Source organism: Bos grunniens, chromosome 9 (genome assembly GCF_055505025.1).
Source record: "Bos grunniens cultivar Pamir isolate PY7600 chromosome 9, Bosgru_T2T1.0, whole genome shotgun sequence".
Lineage (NCBI taxonomy): Eukaryota > Metazoa > Chordata > Mammalia > Artiodactyla > Bovidae > Bos > Bos grunniens.
Genome location: NC_141173.1, coordinates 42,956,895 through 42,976,485, shown reverse-complemented (window position 1 = coordinate 42,976,485; position 19,591 = coordinate 42,956,895). Strand labels below are relative to the sequence as shown.

The following is a 19,591-nucleotide window of genomic DNA, read 5'->3' as shown; positions in this document are numbered from 1 at the left end:
ACTGGGGCAGGAAGAGCATAAGTTTAGCCTGGATCATCTTTTTGTACTAGAAAGTAAGGAAGTGCTGGAAGAATGATGGGAACATGTCAAGAACACACAGAGGACTCCCCTCGTGGTCCAGTGGCTAAGGATCTGACTTACAATATAGGAGACATGGGTTCCATCCCTGGTCAGGGAACTAAGATCCCACATGCCATAGGGCAACCAAGCCTGCATGCTACAACTAGAGAGAATCCATGTACGAAAGCAAAAACCCCACGTGCCACAACTAATACCCAACACAACCAAATAAATAAATACTTTTTTAAAAAAGAACACATGGAAACCAGTTTATATCTGGGACAATTTGAGGATCAAAATAATGATGGTTAATGGGTCGTAAACCATTGAATAAAGCAGGAAACCATGAGCCTATAGTGATATATTTAAATAAATGAATAAGGTGAATGTTTCATGGGGATTAAAGTATTTACATATTTTCAAAATCACCTGCTTAACACATATTGATTATAAATGGGAAAATATGAGTAACTTTACAGTGGCGAAGTCTGTCAGTTTCCACATTAATCAAATGATCAACATGAACATCATCATAATGGAACAAATAGAAACTGTAATGCCACCTGATAGAATGCAGTTAGCAGAACACAGCACCAGTTCTATTATACTCCTACCAAAGATGCATAAACTTATTCTAATCGTGAGAAAATATCATATGAATCAAGTTAAGGTCCATTCTGCAAAATATCTAGCCTGTAATCTCTAGTGTTATGAGTCAAGAAAAGATTGAGGAATTGCACCTGACATAAAAGACATTGTCTGGACAACTAGGGAAATTTGAATGTGATCTGAAAATTAGATGGTAGTAATGTACAATGTTAATTTCCTGATTTTGATAGTTGTATTGTGATTATGCAAGAAAATGTTTTTGTTTGTATAAAATACACAGAAAAGCATTCAGGGGTGATAGAACATCAAGTCAGCAACTTACTTTTTTTTTTGAGGTTATAGCTGATTTTAAATACTGTGTTAGTTTCAAATATACAACAAAGTGATTCAGTCATATATTTATATTTTCAGATTATTTTCCATTATAGGTTATTATAAACTATTAAATATTGTTCCTGTGTTATATAGTAAATCCTTGTTGCTTACCTATTTTATATAAAGTAGTGTGTATCTGTTAATCCCATACTTCTAATTTATCCCTCTCCCCCCTCCCTTTCCCCATTGGTAACCATAAGTTTGTTTTCTATGCATTGGTAACCATAAGTTTGTTTTCTATGCCTGTGAATCTGTTTATGCTTTGTATATACATTCATTTGTATTATTTTTTAGATTCCACATATAAGTGATATCATATAATATTTGTCTTCTTCTCTCTGACTTACTTCACATAGTATGATGTTCTCTAGGTCTATCCATATTGCTGCAGATGGCAATATTTCATTCTTTTTATGGCTGAGTAGAATTCCATTGTATATATCTTCTTTAGCCATTCATCTGTCAATGGACACTTAGGTTGCTTCCATGTCTTTGGCTGTTGTAAGTAGTCACTATTGTAATTAGTGCTGCTGTGAACATTGGGATGAGTATACCTTTTCAAATTAGAGTTTTTCATCTTTTCCAGATATATGCCCAGGAGTGAGATTGCTGGATCATATAGTAGCTCTGTTTTCAGTTTTTATAAGGAACTTCCAGACTGTTTTTCATAATGGCTGTGCCAATTTAAATTCCCACCAACAGTGTAGGAGAATTCTCTTTTCTCTACACCCTCTCCAGTATTTGTCATTTGTAGATTTTTTTTATGATAGCCATTCTGACTGGTGTGAGGTGATATCTCATTGTCATTTTGATTCAGCAACTTACTTTCAGTTGGTTCTGGAAAGAAATGATTTGTACTGTGCTTCCAACATTTTTGTAAGCTTGAAATTGTTTCAAAATCTAAAAATACATTGTAAAAAGATTAGGGTACAGCAATGCAATAAAATTCTGTGCATTTGAAACCTTAGGTACCCAATGTGGAATAATTGCCAATATAAATGGAAAAAAAATGTCAGAAAAAAGAATTTTTAATGCTCCTGTATTCATATACAGAGACTGTCTCCAGAAGAATACATAAAATGTGGTCACTTTGATAGAATAGGAATTGAATTGAATATTTTGGGAAGAGGCTAGAACAGGCTATTCATTGTAAAGTTTATTACTTTAAAATTTTTGTTCCATGTAAATATTCTTACTCAAAAAATTAATAAAAATGAAAAGATAGTTTCTTAATTTGTCGGGTATCAGTGGGTTCAGGGCATTTGTGAATCCTACCATGTGTGTATATCTTTCCGAGTAGAATGTTACAACTTTCATCATAGTTTTTTTTGAATAGGGGTCTGTGATCCAAAAGATTAATAACCATAGATTTGAAATAAACCCAAGGGACTTACCTGGTGATCCAGTGGTCAAAAATCCACTTTCCAATGCAGGGGATGTGGGTTCAACCCCTGGTCGAGGAACTAAGATCTCAAATGCCACAGGGTAAGTAAGCCCATATCCCACAACTACTGAGCCCAAGTGCTACAACTAGAGAGAAGCTCACATGCCACAACAAAGAGCCAGTGCACCACAACTAAGATCCAGCACAGCCAAAAATAAATATTAAAAAGAAAATAAATTCAGACTCGCGCTGCAGCCCCCGCCTCCAGTGCGCAACTCTCCAACCCACGTGAACCTCCCCTCCAACCACTGCTGCCACCCTTCAGAATGGCCAACAGGGGACCTGCGTATGGCCTGAGCCAGGAGGTACAGCAGAAGATTGATAAACAGTACGATGCAGACCTGGAGCAAATCCTGATCCAGTGGATCACCACCCAGTGCCGCAAGCATGTGAGCCGGCCTCAGCCTGGGTGCACGAACTTCCAGAACTGGCTCAAGGATGGCACGGTGCTGTGTGAGCTCATTAATGGACTGTACCCCGAGGGGCAGGCCCCAGTGAAGAAGATCCAGGCCTCCACCACAGCCTTCAAGGAGATGGGGCAGATCTCCCAGTTCCTGCAAGCAGCCGAGCGCTACGGCATCAACACCAATGACATCTCCCAGACTGTGGACCTCTGGGAAGGAAAGAATATGGCCTGTGTGCAGCGGACACTGATGAATCTGGGCAGGCTAGTGGTAGCATAGGACGATGGGCTCTTCTCTGGGGATCCTAACTGGTTTACCAAGAAATCCAAGGAGAACCCTCGGTACTTCCCGGACAACCAACTGCAGGAGGGCAAGAATTTGATTGGCTTACAGATGGGGACCAACCACGGGGCTTCTCAGGCAGGCTTGACCGACTATGCGATGCCACGCCAGATCCTCTGATCTGCTCTGCAGCCCTGCCCCTGCCTTCCCTGAATGGTTAATATATATGTTAGTTTGTTTTTTAGCACTGACATTTCCTGAGAGCCCCTGGGAGCTCTCACACTCCCTTCTGCCAGGGTGGGGGCCTGGTTTGTCTCCTCCAGGGGTGCCCGATGGTGGCCTCCCCTTTGTGCTGACTAATACATTCCCTTCTCCAAACCCACAAAACTGGACCAACTGGCCTCTTTTTCCCTGGGACCAAAATTGTAGGGGGGGGTCTCAAGCCACCATACCTCTTCTCTTTTCTCTGGCCTCTTCCCTCTGAGCCCTATGCCCTAATCCATTCCTTAGCTGGAAATCAAGGATGCTGCCTGATGGCCTTCTCCTCCAAGTATGCCTTGCCCACAGCTGTGGCTGCAGGGAATTAATTTATAGGGAGGGGCCTGTGGCAGCCACCACCCCAGCCCCAGATGGACTGCACTCACCACCCTTTGGAGGCAGCCTGCCCTGGCAGAGGCCCCCAGGCTTCTCATTTTCCATTCCTTTCTGTGGCTAAGGGGTGAGGATGAGGGGGCCTGGGAGGGAACGCTGCTCTCCATGGGCTGGGGCTTGAAGAATCTTGAGTTTGCTGATTTAAATACAGAATCTTTGTCTTAAAAATAAATAAATAAATGCAAATGAAATTCCTTCCTGCAAGTTTAAGAATTAAATTAATTTTGCTTTTATCTCACATATCTTAGAATATGTGACACAGACAATAAAGCAAAACAAAAAAAGTAGTTTATTGTGGTAGGTGCTAGAATAAACAAAGATCACTAGAACACTACTGTGCTCTCAAAAAATAGAACATAAAACCAAATTGTGTATAGTAAAGTTAAATATTAAAGGAGGTAATGTGGAGATGTTTTAGGAGCATTAAGTACTGAACTAACTGTGCCTAGGGATCTGGAGAAGAGTCAGAAACCTTTTCAAAGAGGAGGCAGTTTTTGAGTGGGGCTTTATAGAATAAGTAGGAATTCACCCAGTGGCAGCTCTAGAATGTCTCTGTTGGAGGAGCGAGTGGCAGCCATCTAGACAGAAGGAAAAATTGGAGAATTTGTCTTAAAGTTGTATTTGCATGGCAAGCACACTATTTTTATTTAGAACTCATGTTTATTAGGGTTACTGATGAAGATTATGAGGATAGTGCTAAAAGCAATCTGCCTACTTGCTAAAAAGCTCAAGTTTTATCCTTGTAGGCAATGGGGAACCTTTAAAAGATTTAATCAAGACAATCATATAGGCATTTTATGAAAAGAACACTCACAGAAGTGGATTTTTTTTTTTTTTTTTTGCAGTACCAAGTCTAAAGCATAATTAAAGTAACTACAGTAAAGACCTAAAGGAGGTTGAGGTGGAAGTGGAAAAGAAGAGGGGTTAGATTAAAGAGATAGTTATGATAGAGAAGAACAAGAATTGATGGTTATGTAGATAGATATGGCATGTGAAACAGTGATGACTCTCAGGTTACAAATTTAGTTAATTGGGCAAATGGTGGTACTGTGGACAGGAATGGAATAGAAATATTGGACAAGTGGAATACATTTGGACTGGAATAGAAACAATGAAATCAACTGGAATTGCCAGCTCAGGATGCCTCTGATAGAGATACCCAGTGTGCGTGTGTGCTTAGCCACTTAGCTGTGTCTGACTCTTTGTAACCCTTTGGACTGTAGCCTGCCAGGCTCCTCAGTCCATGGGATTTTCAGGCAAGAATACTTGACTGGGTTGCCATTTCCTTCTCCAGGAGATCTTCCTGACCCAGGGATTGAACCTGTATCTCCTGTGTCTCCTGCATTGCAGGTGGATTCTTTACCTACTACTGAGCCTTTGGGGAAGCCCTTAGAGATACCCGGGGGGCATTTTAAATAACAGATCTGGTGTATAGTAGAGTGGCCAGGTTTAGAGATTTAGAATTGGGAATCATTGTGGTAGTTGAGTCCCTGGGAATAAAATAAGTCAATCAGAGATTGAGATACTGATTAATTAATGATTGTTGAAGAAGATTATTTTCATAGATTATATACATAGTAGCACTTGAATATCAGAATAATATCAAGAAAAGGTCTTGGTTCTGAGTGTAAACCTAAAGACTGAAGCAATGCTATGCCCTAAATATAGGCCCTTTGCATCTTTCACCTACATTAGTGCAATGGCGAAGGACAGAGACCAAATAAAAAAGGCAAGAAACCCAGAGAAGAAGAGAAATTGACTTTAGCACCATCCCAGTTTCCTCTAGTAAGTTAAAAATGTGAATCAAAACTATCTGAGATGTTTCAAAAAATTGTTTTCATGGAAATTTTTTAAGAAAATTTACCCAAAGTTTGGAAGTAAAGCAAAATAGTCAGTATGCTGGGGCACTGTTCAACAGGCCCAAGCAAGGATTACTTAATTTTCAAGTCTAGGAGAATGAACCTGTCTTTGACTCTTTACTATTTAATTAAAGCTCAGACACTTAAGTTACACATTAATGTGTAGATTTCTCTCTGCTAGAAAAGATAATCCCAAAGATTATGATATGATTACTCCGAGGGACATTAGCATGTTGTGCATCTAACCTGGCAACATAATTCTAATATTCCTTCTTTTTATTATTGGTTTTATTCATTTTAAGAAACATTAATGAGCTAATAAAGGTTTGACACATTATTCTATATTTGCATGAGAGATGTTTTTCTGTTTTTGAAAATTGTATTTTGACAGTTCTTTCCTTCAAAACATGTGGAATGGGGGGAAGTGCCGGGGGCGAGGAACTAAAGATATAAACCAAGAAGATATTCAAATAACCAGTCTCCCTGCTAACACTCTTTCTTCCTTATGGTCTCCTCTCACCATAACAGGCAAAGTGATCCTTTGAAAGTTTATGTTGGGTTATGTCATCCTTTATACTTTGATCCCACCAGTGGCTACACATTTCATTCAGTGTTAAAGAAAATCTACATGATCTGCCACTCCCAATAGCATGCTCTTTCCCCAACTGGCTTTATTCTTTTCCATAGCACTTAATACTATACAAAAATCCTATATATTTGTTTATTTCCTATCTCCTTTCATTGGAATTTTTTAAATTGGAGAATAATTACTTTACAAAATTGGGTTGGTTTCTGCTGTACAACAGTGCAAATCAGCCATGTGCTGAGCTGTAGTACAGCTGTACCTATGAGCGTAGCCTGCAAAGCTCCTCTGTCCATGGGATTATCCAGGCAAGAATACTGAAGTGCATTGCCATGCCCTCCTCCAGGGGATCTTCCTGACCCAGGAGTTGAGCCTGCATCTCCTGAGTCTCCTGCACTGCAGGTAGATTCTTCCCACTGAGCCACCTGGGAAGCCATAAATATGTATGCATGTATGTATGTGTGTGCATGTGTGTGTGTGTGTATATATATATATTCCCTCCCTCTTGAGCCTCCCTCCCACCCCCATCCCTCCCCACTAAGTCATCATAGAGCACTTGGGTGGGCTCCTTGATCCACAGGATTTTTGTTGTTCCACTACTCTCTCTCTAGTACTTAGAAGAATGCTTGACAGTTAATAGATGTTCAATAAATATTTATTGAAAGATGATTTTGTTTGGAGACGGTGGAGTATCAAAAGCTCAAGGCTTAAAAAGGTGAAATAATTGCTTTAGATAGTGAGAAAGTGAACATATTAAGTAAGTGTGACAAAATTACCAGGCAATATTGAATGCCAATTTGAGATGTGTGGACACAATTTTAAGGTCTGAACAGTTGGCTTAATTATATGTTCTCTTCAGCAATGGTCAGCTGTTCAGGTGAAAGCATAGAGTAGCATAAAGGTTGAGTTTATGCTGGAGCATTGCTTAAACCAGTATGATGAAAGGAGAGAACATACCACCTTATACATCCCCTCACCTGACCCAGTTTCCCATTGGTTGCACCTTTTCCCAGTTGCACCTTCCCAGATCATTCCACTGGGTTATCTGGAAGTTGCAGTCTATTGTGCATAATCTCCCTTTCCCTTGATATTTTTTCTTCCTCTTTGCCCTAAAAAATCCTGGCTATCCTTTGATGACTTCATTTCCACTATGTTTCACGACCTCAAAGGTTTCATGATGCTTCCTCAAGAGTAGCCCTACGTTGAGGATAAGTGAAGGTCAGGCAGCATTCCAATCTCCAAGCAGAGCATTTTACTTTGATCTACTTTATACATCTGAATTCCACATAACATTTTAAAAAAATGTTCTACTAGAGGAAAAAATAGTTTGGAAACTACTATTTTATTACATTTTTTGCAGTGGCCTACTGTCTGCTATGTTTCTCCATCCTTCCTCTTTCTAAATTTATACTTGTCCTATTCCACCACCATGTATTGGTAGATGAAGGAAGATAAGTTAGCTTTTTAGTTCATACATCCCTGGACACAGAAGAGCCACATTTAAACCTCCTTTAGAGACTACCACATTATCACCCAAAGAAATGAGTCTAGACTCAAACAAAGAGTCTAGACTTTGAGCTTTATACAATGACAAGATGGGCCTCTTGAGTTGTTTCCCTTGTGGGGGGAATGAGTGTGTTTTGCCTGCAAGGAGAGTCAACCAGTTATTTACGTGAGCTGTGGTAGTCATTAATATCCTTCACTAAATATTTTCAGTTTTTTCCCTGTGCACATAAGATTGAACTTTGCTGTGCCCTTGAAGTTTGCCCTGACCTGAAGTTAGGTTAGCTATTTGACTGAATTTAGCCATTAAAGTGAGAGCAAGAATGACAAGTGGAAGCTTTAGAGACGAGTATATGATTTACCAGGGGCCCCACCCGCCTGCCATCACAATGACTAACACTTTCCTAAATGATGGAAAATTCTGTTGATCTGAGTAAGAAAGCATGGAACAGAAACCCTAGCTGACTGACTTGTGATGGACATGCAGCTTAAACAAGAAATAAACCTTTTTTATAAGCTACTAAGATTTAAGGATTGTTTGTTACCCCAGCAAAACCTGGTCACTTTAATACATATTTATTTGCTGATTTCCTCCCTGCTATTTTCTTTGGTTCTGTCTCTTTGGATGTCCTTTTGTTTGGATGTTAGACCTTATCATGGAAATTGCTCAACTTCCTTCAATATCCATTCTCTTCTTCCTCTTAATAACTCTCTCCTGACTGCAGAGGCAGAACTACATTCCCCCAGCCTATCTCATAACTAGATGTGAACAAAAGTGATACATGTACATTACGAGTTATATATTTAATTTGTGACCTTCATTGACCTCCTTCCTGCTGGTTAGAGAATGTTAACTGAAACAGCAGGCCTGGATATAGGGATGGATATGGATGCAACATGTTTAGTATGACAGAGCCAGCTGATTCATAAAGCAGAGACATCTACCTACCCTAGGCTACAGAGAAATAAACTGCTATTTAAGCCACTAAATTTTGGAGTCTCTTTGTTGTAGCAACTTAAGCTGCTTCCTAATATAGTCCCCTTAGGCTTTTACTTACATTTTCTTATCTTCTATGTCCTCTCCTATTTTTTAATTTCTGTGTCTTTTTACCCTATTTCCAGAGATTTCACTAACTTTGTTTTCCAGTGCTTCTACTAAGTTTTTAATTTATGCTGCTGCTGCTAAGTCACTTCAATCATGTCCGACTCTGTGTGACCCCATAGACGGCAGCCCACAAGGCTCCCCCGTCCCTGGGATTCTCCAGGCAAGAACACTGGAGTGGGTTGCCATTTCCTTCTCCAATGCATGAATGTGAAAAGTGAAAGTGAAGTCGCTCAGTCTTGTCCGACCCTCAGCAATCCCATGGACTGCAGCCTACCAGGCTCCTCCATCCATGGGGTTTTCCAGGCAAGAGTACTGGAGTGGGGTGCCATTGCCTTCTCCGTTAATTTATGCTACTACATTTTTAATTTCCAGTAGTTCTTTTTTTGTAGATGCTATATGCGCTTTTTAAAGTTTTCTTCTTTCTCGTAGCCTATTTCCTCCAAGCTGCTAGTTTCTTCATTTTTCTTTGGATTTCTGGTGAACTCTGGCTCTCTCTGCTTATATGTAAGAGAAAGGCACTACAAAGCTAAATGAAAGTTCATGGATAGAGCTGTGTAACTGTGGCTATCACTATATGAACAGAGATGCTGTGAGCAGGATTTGAACCTGCATGGGGATACCCCATTGGATTTTGAGTCTAACATCTTAACCACTCAGTCATCACAGCTCCAGTGGTAGTTTATCTTCCTCTACTGGGGAAATTGGCAATGTCTAGAGACATTTTTGGTTGCACAACAGTGGTAGAAATGCTGCTGGTCTCTAGTGTGTAGAGACCAGGAATGCTACTAAACGTAATGTGCAAATGGTCACCCAAAACAAAGAACCGAAAACATAAATATTTTAGATCTTTTATCTTGGGCAGATCATACTATTCAAAAAGACTCTGCCAATATACTATCTGGCTGCCAGTATTCTGAGATTCCAACAGTGGAAAAAGATTGTCAGCCTTTGCATTCTGTTAGTAAACCTTTATTTAATTACCCTATTTTTAGCAAAATTCTCCTTCCCTCAAATATGCTTGTGCTTCTTGTGCCTTCCTCTGTTTCACTTTTTCCAGAGATCAGAACTTCAGGGGTATTCTGCTGAAATCAGGGTGAGACAGAGTTGTAGGGAGGGTGGAAAGAAGAGAAGAGAAAGGCAAGGGAGAAAGGGAAAGGTATCCCAACTGAATGCAAAGTTCCAGAAAATAGCAAGAAGAGAAGCCCTTCTTTGAACAGTTCAAAGAAATAGAGGAAAACAATATAACGGGAAAGACTAGAGATCTCTTCAAGAAAACTGGAGATATCAAAGGAACATTTCATGCAAGGAGGTGCACAAAAAAGGTTCATAAGTAAGGACCTAACAGAAGCAGAGGAGATTAGGAAGAGGTGGCAAGAATATACAGAACTATACAAAAAAGATCATAATGACTGGGATAGTCACGATGGTGTGGTCACTCAGCTAGAGCCAGACAACTGAAGTGTGAGGTCAAGTGGGCCTTAGGAAGCATTACTATAAACAAAGCTAGTAGAGGTGGTGGAATTCCAGCTGAGCTATTTAAAATTCTAAAAGATGATCCCGTTAAAGTGCTGCACTCAATATGTCAGCAAATTTGGAAAACTCAGCTATGGCCATAGGACTGGAAACAGTTAATTTTTATTTCATTCCCAAAAAAGGCAATGCCAAAGAATGTTCAGACTACCATACATTTGCACTCATTTCACGTGCTAGCAGGGTTATGCTCAAAATCCTTCAAGCTAAGCTTTAGCAGTATGTGAACCAAAAACTTCCAGACATTCAAGCTGGATTTTAAAGAGGCAGAGGAACCAGAGATCAAATTGCCAACCTATTTTGGATCATGAAGAAAGCAAGGGAGTTCCAGAAAAACATCTATTTCTGCTTCACTGACAATGCTAAAACCTTTGACTGTGTGGATAACAACAAACTGGAAAATTCCTGAAGAGATGGAAATACCAGACCACCTTACCTGTCTCCTGAGAAACTTATATGCAGGTCAAGAAGCAACAGTTAAAACCGGGTATGGAACAATAGATTGGTTCAAAATTGGGAAAGCAGTACATCAAGGCTGTATGTTGTCATCCTGCTTATTTAACTTCTATGCAGAGTACATCATGTGAAATGCTAGGCTGGATGAATCCCAAGCTGGAATCAAGATTGCCAGGAGAAATATCAACAACCTCAGATATGCAAATGGTACCACTCTAATGGTGGAAAGTGAAGAGGAATTAAAGAGCGTCTTGATGAAGGTGAAAGAGGAGAGTGAAAAAGCTGGCTTGAAACTCAAAGGTCAAAAAACTAAGTTCATGGCATCTGGTCCCATCACTTCATAGAAAATAGATGAGGGAAAAGTGGAAACAATGACAGATTTTATTTTCCTAGGCTCCAAGATCACTGTGGACCAGTGACTGCAGCCATGAAATTTTAAAAAAAGACTCACTCCTTGGAAGGAAAACCATAACAAATCTAGACAGCGTATTAAAAAGCAGAGACATCACTTTGCTGACAAAGCTCCAAATAGTCAAAGCTGTGGTTTTTCCAGTAGTCTTGTCCAGAGGTGAGTGTTACAATAACGAAGACTGAGCACCAAAGAATTGATGCTTTCAAATTCTGTACTGGAGAAGACTCTTGAGAGTCCCTTGGATAGCAGGAAGATCAAACCAGTCAATCCTAAAGGAAATCAACCCTGAATATTCATTGGAAAGACTGATGCCGAAGTGAAGCTCCAGTCCTTTGGCCACCTGATGCAAAGAGCTGACTCATTGGAAAACACCTTGATCCTAGGAAAGATGGAAGGCAAAAAGAGAAAGGGGCAGCAGAGGATGAGATAATTAGATAGCATCACTGACTCAGTGGACATGAATTTGAGCAAACTTCGGGAGATAGTGAAGGACAGAGGAGCCTGGTGTACTACATATAGTGCATGGGGTCACAAACAGTTGGACACAACTTAGCAACTGAACAACAGCAGCATTGTAAACAAACTTTCAGGTAATCATCTTTTTAGCTCCTCCACCTACATTTTCAGAGGTACCTGAGGTCCCCCATTTCTTGGGTTGTTTGAGAGTTCTAAAATGTAATATTCTTGCTTTTTCTCCCCTACTGCAGGCTTAGGATTCAGTTTTCCTGGTTCTGCTGTCAGTTGTCATTAGTCCATCTGCTTTCCAGCTTCCAGGATTCTTACTTTGTTTTCTTCCCTCCTGTTCTCTATGTCTTTATGTGTCTTTAAAAAAGGGGGATGGGGGGACTTCCCTGGTGTTCAGTGGTAAACAGTCTGCCTGCAAATGCAAAAGACACAGGTAGATCCTTTGTCTCGGAAGATTCCACATGCTACAGGGCAACTAAACCTGTGCAGTAGTGACTTACTAGCAAAATTTTTCCTTCCTGTCCACGAAACTCTGTGCTTTGCTAGCCTAGAGGTGTTAGTTCCAAAAGGTAGAATGTTTCCACCAGGCGACACAACAGGCGACAGCACAATAATTCCATTTAACTGGAAGTTAAGGCTGCTGCCTGGCCAAATTAGGCTCCGCATGCATCTTAATCAGTAAGCACAGAAGGAAATTTCTGTGTTGACTGGGGTGATTGATCCTGACTACCAGGGGAAAACTGCACTATTGCTTCACATGAAGGTAAGGAAGAGTATGTCTGAAATACAGGAGGTCCCTTAGTATCACCATACCCTGTGATTAAGGCCAGTGGAAAACTAAAACAACCCAATCCATTCAGGACTACTAATACCCCAGGCCCTTCAGGAATAAAGATTTGGGTCACTCCACCAGGTAAAGAACCATAATCAGCTGAAGTGCTTGCTGAAGACAAAAGGAATACAGAATTGGCAGTGGAAGTAGGCAGTTATAAATACCAGCTATGATCAAAAAGCTAGTTATAGAAATGAGGATGTAATTGTCATGAGTATTCTTCCTTATTTTGTTACAAGTATGTGTTTATGTATCTTAAATATCTTTGTTTTCTTCCCTCTCTTATTCCTTTATCATATAAAATATTTGGTTTTATATCATAGAATTTATTATTAATTTTACATCATACAGTTTAAGTTATGTGAAATCAAAGAACAGAATAAACACCATTCCAGGATATTACCTTCTCTTCTGCAGATGTGGTTAGTATGTTTCTGTCCATATACAGGATAGTTGTATCATCATAGGTAGAATTATGACATTATTGTCTTTATTTAGATATTAAACTTGTTTTAAGGAGAGGCACATGGGTGCCAAGTTTACAAGGGGTGGATGTGTGATGGTTAATTTTATGTGTCAGCTTAACTGGGCCATTGGGTGTTCAGCATTTAGTCAAATTATTCAGGGTGGTCTGTGAGGATGTATTGAGGTAAGCCAGCATTTGAATGAGTACCCTGAGTAAAGCAGATTGCTCTGCCTAATGTGAGTAACCTTATCCAATCAAGCAGAGACCTAAATAGAATAAAAAGGTTGAGTAAGAGGGAACTCATCCTACCTGACTGCTTTGAGCCAAGACATTGACTTTTTTCCCTGTCTTTGGACTTGAACTGAAACATTAGCACTTTTTGGGTCTTGAGTCTGTCAGCTTTTAAACTGAAACTTATACCATTGGCTCTCCTGGTTCTTAGGCCTTCAGACTCAGACTATACCTATATATCAGTTCTAGATCTCCAGCTTTCCCACTGCAGATCTTAGAAACTCTCAGCCTCCAAAATCATGTGAGGTAATTCCTCATAATAAATACCCCTCCCTCCCCATGTATATCTGTATCTACATATCTATATTGTATCTCCTATTGGTTCCATTCCTTTGGAGAATCCTAACTCATATAGATGGAGAAGGCAATGGCACCCTACTCCAGTACTCTTGCCTGGAAAATCCCATGGACAGAGGAGCCTGGAAGGCTGCAGTCCATGGGGTCGCTAAGGGTCGGACACGACTGAGCGACTTCACTTTCACTTTTCACTTTCATGCATTGGAGAGGGAAATGGCAGCACACTCCAATGTTCTTGCCTGGAGAATCCCAGGGATGGGGGAGCCTGGTGGGCTGCCATCTATGGGGTCGCACAGAGTCATACGTGACTGAAGCGACTTAGCAGCAGCAGCAGCAGCAACTAATATAGATACCTTAATTATAAATAGAAAGATGATTGTACCATTTAAAAAATCTTGTTAATTATTCAATTCTTATTAATAACCATATACTATAGATTTTATGTATCTCTTAACAGTTTCAAAGTATATTTTATTATTTATTGTTTACTATCCATTAAGTTTCCTGGGATAAGTAGATTGCTAGAGAAATCAATAAGATATATTTCTAAACAATATGCCTTTTTAAATATAAAAATTTAAATATTCTTTGTAAGTTAAGTCATATTCACCATGTATGTGACAATAGAAGCAGGAGGAAGCAAATGTTACAAACAAGGTAAAATTATGAATATGTGTGTCTCAGAGAAGTGGATGTTGTTCAGTTTACCTATGGCCTCATTTGAAGCTAGTACCACTTGTTATTATCCCTTACTTGAAGACCTGGCCAATGTTAAATGGTTTGCTTTCCCTCTTTTGTAAACTGTTTTATTTTCCTTCCAATTCTAATTCTGCCCAATTGCTCTATTGAAGTGAAGTCCTTTAATCTCCCCTGTTCTGATTGATATTTTAATTATTCAGTTATTTCCAGCTGCGTCCACCTCAACTTTGTTTGAAGAACAGGGAGCTATGCTTTCTGTATTTGAGTAATAAAACTAGGGACTAGGTCATTTTTTTTCCTCCCAAAAATTAGAGAAAGAAATTATCCACCAAGAAAAACTGTCCCATTTTTTCTGAGTACCATAAAGGAGATAGTGGCCTATCTGTTCCCTTTTGTTAGTCTAGTAACATTTTAAAGAGTATAACAATTATTTAAAACAATTACTTGGTTTTACAGCAAATCAATCAGTCAATCAATCAATCAATCTTGGACTTGTCACATGTGAACTAAGATCTCATTTTGACTTTCCTGGATACCTAGATTGTATTCCTAGGTCTTCAGAGACAGAGATTCTCTGTGCATTTGAGAATAACTACTGGCTGATATGATAGAGGCAATAATGTGACGTGGGACTTGCCAGTAGGCTTCCATCAAGATAGCCTGTCTGTTGGATCTCTTGATTTCAACAAACAAAAACCAACACAATCAACTTAAGCAAAAAGTAGAAAATATAAGGATGAAACCAAGGCCATGTCTCAGGATGGGACTGAAACTGTGCACCAGACACTCTCTTTGTTCTACTTTGTGTCTCTTTACCCCAGTGTTCATGGTAGAAAAAATGGCTGAACAAACTCCAGTTTTTATATCTCATACATTAAAGATTTCAACCTAGACAAAGACCAGATCTTTTACACCCAATTTCAAGTTTTCTAAGGATGAATCTGTTCAGCCCAAACTTACAGCCAGGACAAAAATTGGGGGTCATAATTCATACCCATGGCTGCCTGGAGGCTATCCTGTTACCATGTAGATGAGAGCAACTTCCCTAAAAGTCTGCAGAGAAGGGAGGCTGGATGACAGACTTAACAGGTATCTACTGCAAGGCCCTCCCTCATAGAAAACTGATCTTAAACAGTAGCCTACTGGAGTCCATGTTGTGGAAAAGGAAGTGGATAGAATTAAGATAGGTTAGGTAAAATGAATTTTGAGGCAACTGGGCTTTTGGGGATCACTTTAATATTTATCATAAGTATGTTTTTAAAAATATATAGCTCATTATTTGAACAATTCTTATACAAAGAGATTTAATTAACTGTAGCAAATTTGTTCCTGGATCTTGAGCCATATTCAAATTCAAATGTATGTTAATTATCCAGGTCAGCTTTTCAGGGGTTCAACTCAATTGTCATAGAGCCTGAAATGACCATAATGTACAAGCAGTGACTCAACTGTTTGTATCCCGTGAACCAGTGGGTTCCAGTCTAAGATCCCTGGACATCTAGGAGTCCATAAGGGAAGAATTGAAGGTCCATAAGCTTTTTGCAGTATTTCATATAGTTGAAAGGAAGTCACTGAGGGTCCAGTGGTAAAGAATCCATTTTCCAGTGCAGGGGACGTGAGTTTGATCGCTGGCAGGGGAACTAATAGTCTACATGCCAGGGGCAACTAAGCCCACGCACCACAACTACTGAGCCGGAATGCCACAACTACAGAAGCCTGCACAACACAATGAAGACCCAGTGGGGTAGAAAAAAAAGTCAAATTTCTCTGTTTTATAATGGAATTATATCAAGTCAGGGCAGCAAGTCTGTTTTACAGTGCTGATCTGAAGCTCTGGTTTAATGCACAGATACTGACATCCATATTGATATATACACATACAGTGACTGGTTAAATAAATTCTGGGTCCACTTCCCATGGACTATCAGGGAAGTCCCAGAAATTTGAGTCAGGTAAGTATATGATTTCCTTTCAACTTTATGAGCTGCAAAAAGCTTGTGGATCTTCAGTTCTTCCCTTATGGGCTCCTAGATGTCCAGGGATTTCAGGCTGGAACCCACCTATTTATAGGATAAAAACAACTGAGTCACTGCTTGTCCATTATGGTCACTTCAGGCACTATGATAATTGGAGAGATGTGATTTTAATACATGTTTATATGGCTGCTATTATTCTGTTTATACGGGCTTCCCTAGTAGCTCAAACAGTAAAGCATCTGCCTGGGTTCAATCCCTGGTTCAGGACGACCCCCTGGAGAAGGAAATGGCAACCCACTCCAGGATTCTTACCTGGAGAATTTCATGGACAGAGGAGCCTGGTGGGCTGCAGTCCTTGGGGTCACAAAGAGTCAGACACTACTGAGTGACTAACACACACACACACATTCTGTTTATAGGGGGCTTCCTTGGTGGCTCAGTGGTAAAGCATTCGCCTGTCAAAGCAGGAGGCTCCAGTTCCATCCCTGAGTTGGGAAAATCCCCTGGAGAAGGAAATGGCAGCCCTCTCCAGTATTCTTGCCTGCAAATCCCATGGACAGAGGAACCTGGCAAGCTGCAGTCCAAGAGATTGCAAAAGAGTTGGACACAACTGAGTGACTAAACAACAACATTCTATTTATATTCTAAAGACTGTTGAAAGAGAAATTTAAAGCTCAAGATTACTAAAGTCATTTTTCCTGGAGATCTATAAACATGAGATAATTAGCCAGCTCTCTAAAATAATGATCTCTTGGAAATCCTTTTACTTTCCTCTTAAAATATATTAAAATATCATCTACCCCATTATTAGAAAATATATTGATTAGGTGAATATAATGCCTTAATGACAGAGACCTGTGGGTAATAAATTTTTTCCAGAAATGATCTGCCTTTACAACATGGTCATCCTGTGAATGACAAGACCTTGATGTTGAGGATTTTCAGCAAGTCCTCATCTCCATAATGATAGTAAGCACTTGGTTATTTCTCTGCTTTATCCATGATTAGGCCTTCTGGATCCATATGTAAGGACAAAATGGACAAGAAGAATTGCTAAGATATTAACTCTCTATTTATAGTCCAAGTTTTCAGAAATCTTTTAAGCCCTAGGCAGTTGTACATTCAGTTGAGTTCAGTTCAGTCACTCAGTTGTGTCCGACTCTTTGTGACCCCATGAATCACAGCACGCCAGGCCTCCCTGTCCGTCACCAACTCCCGGAGTTTATTCAAACTCATGTCCATCGAGTCAGTGATGCCATCCAGCCATCTCATCTTCTGTCATCCCCTTCTCCTCCTGCCCCTAATTCCTCCTAGCATCAGAGTCTTTTCCTATGAGTCAACTCTTCGCATGAGGTGGCCAAAGTATTGGAGTTTCAGCTTTAGCATCAGTCCTTCCAAAGAACATCCAGGACTGATCTCCTTTAGAATGGACTGGTTGGATCTCCTTGCAGTCCAAGGGACTCTCAACAGTCTTCTTCAACACCACAGTTCAAAAGCATCAATTCTTCGGCACTCAGCCTTCTTCACAGTCCAACTCTCACATCCATACATGACCACTGGAAAAACCATAGCCTTGACTAGATGGACCTTGTTGGCAAAGTAATATCTCTACTTTTGAATATGCTGTCTAGGTTGGTCATAACTTTCCTTCCAAGGAGTAAGCGTCTTTTAATTTCATAGCTGCAATCACCATCTGCAGTGATTTTGGAGCCCCCAAAATAAAGTCTGACACTGTTTCCACTGTTTCTCCATCTATTTCCCATGAAGTTGATGGGACCAGATGCCATGATCTTAGTTTTCTGAATGTTGAGTTTTAAGCCAACTTTTTCACTGTCCTCTTTCACTTTCATCAAGAGGCTTTTGAGTTCCTCTTCACTTTCTGCCATAAGGGTGGTGTCATCTGCCTATCTGAGGTTATTGATATTTCTCCCGGAAATCTTGATTCCAGCTTGTGCTTCTTCCAGCCCAGCATTTCTCATGATGTACTCTGCATAGAAGTTAAATAAGCAGGGTGACAATATACAGCCTTGACGTACTCCTTTTCCTATTTGGAACCAGTCTGTTGTTCCATGTCCAGTTCTAACTGTTGCTTCCTGACCTGCATACAAATTTCTCAAGAGGGAGGTACTCCCATCTCTTTCAGAATTTTCCACAGTTTATTGTGATCCACACAGTCAAAGGCTTTGGCATAGTCAAGAAAGCAGAAATAGATGTTTTTCTGGAACTCTCTTGCTTTTTCCATGATCCAGCGGATGTTGGCAATTTGACTCTGGTTCCTTGGCCTTTTCTAAAAGCAGCTTGAACATCTGGAAGTTCACAGTTCACGTATTGCTGAAGCCTGGCTTAGAGAATTTTGAACATTACTTTACTAGCGTGTGAGATAAGTGCAATTGTGCAGTGGTTTGAGCATTCTTTGGTATTGCCTTTCTTTGGGATTGGAATGAAAACTGATCTTTTCTAGTCCTGTGGCCACTGCTGAGTTTTCCAAATTTGCTGGCATATTGAGTGCATCACTTTCACAGCATCATCTTCCAGGATTTGAAATAGCTCAACTGGAATTCCATCATCTCCACTAGCTTTGTTTGTAGTGATGCTTTCTAAGGCCCACTTGACTTCACATTCCAGGATGTCTAGCCCTAGTATAATTGCCTGAAATTTACTTTGGAACAAAGCTATTCCTCTTCTTAAAGCCAAGACATGTCAGTAGGTCACTTTCAGCAGCTTTGAATTCAGCTCTCTCACCTCACCAAGATTCAAACTTCTACACTAAGTTGCTGTTCCAGTCTACCCTTCAGAATAGTAATTAATCTTAATTCAGATTAGAAAACCCATAATTGCAACATCATCTTTAAATATACCCTCTACTTCAGTCTTAGAAATGATACATCTAAGTTTGAAAAGAAGTCGATGGGATTAGAAGCAGTATTGAAGACAAATTCTAACAGGAAACAGTTTTTTTTTTTTTTAAAGCATTGTTTTAAATATAAAGCTACAAAAAATAAATATACAGCTACATATTTATTGAAAATTGATTCATATGTGATGGACAAATCACTTCCCAAATGTGCTTCTTTGTAAAGCTATGAAAAGCAAGGAGAAGTAGGTAGGCCATACATTATTGAGTGTAAGGTCTTCTCAACCTTAAATGCTTGTACAGGATATTCTTTTTAAAACAAATGTAGTGAAAATTCCCCTTTTCTTCCTTGAAGCATCTGTGAGTCTTTCTTTAGATAAAATGAGCTTTTTTGGTGAGCACATGACAAGGAAGAGGTTCAGTGTAACAAGCAATCAT

The 19,591-nt window shown here is 39.8% G+C and overlaps 1 protein-coding gene, 1 non-coding gene and 1 pseudogene across 3 annotated transcripts in view; 2 read left to right on the top strand and 1 right to left on the bottom strand.

Annotated features, from left to right (window-relative positions):
• The window catches only part of NR2E1 (nuclear receptor subfamily 2 group E member 1), a 116,833-nt gene that overhangs the window by 2,137 nt on the left and 95,105 nt on the right, over positions 1 to 19,591 (top strand). The gene's annotated exons all lie outside the window — the stretch shown is intronic.
• On the top strand, positions 2,627 to 3,451 carry LOC147365877 (transgelin-2 pseudogene; annotated as a pseudogene).
• Positions 9,461 to 9,542, bottom strand: TRNAL-CAA (transfer RNA leucine (anticodon CAA)). The gene has a single exon. It is a non-coding gene; the product is annotated as a tRNA-Leu (tRNA).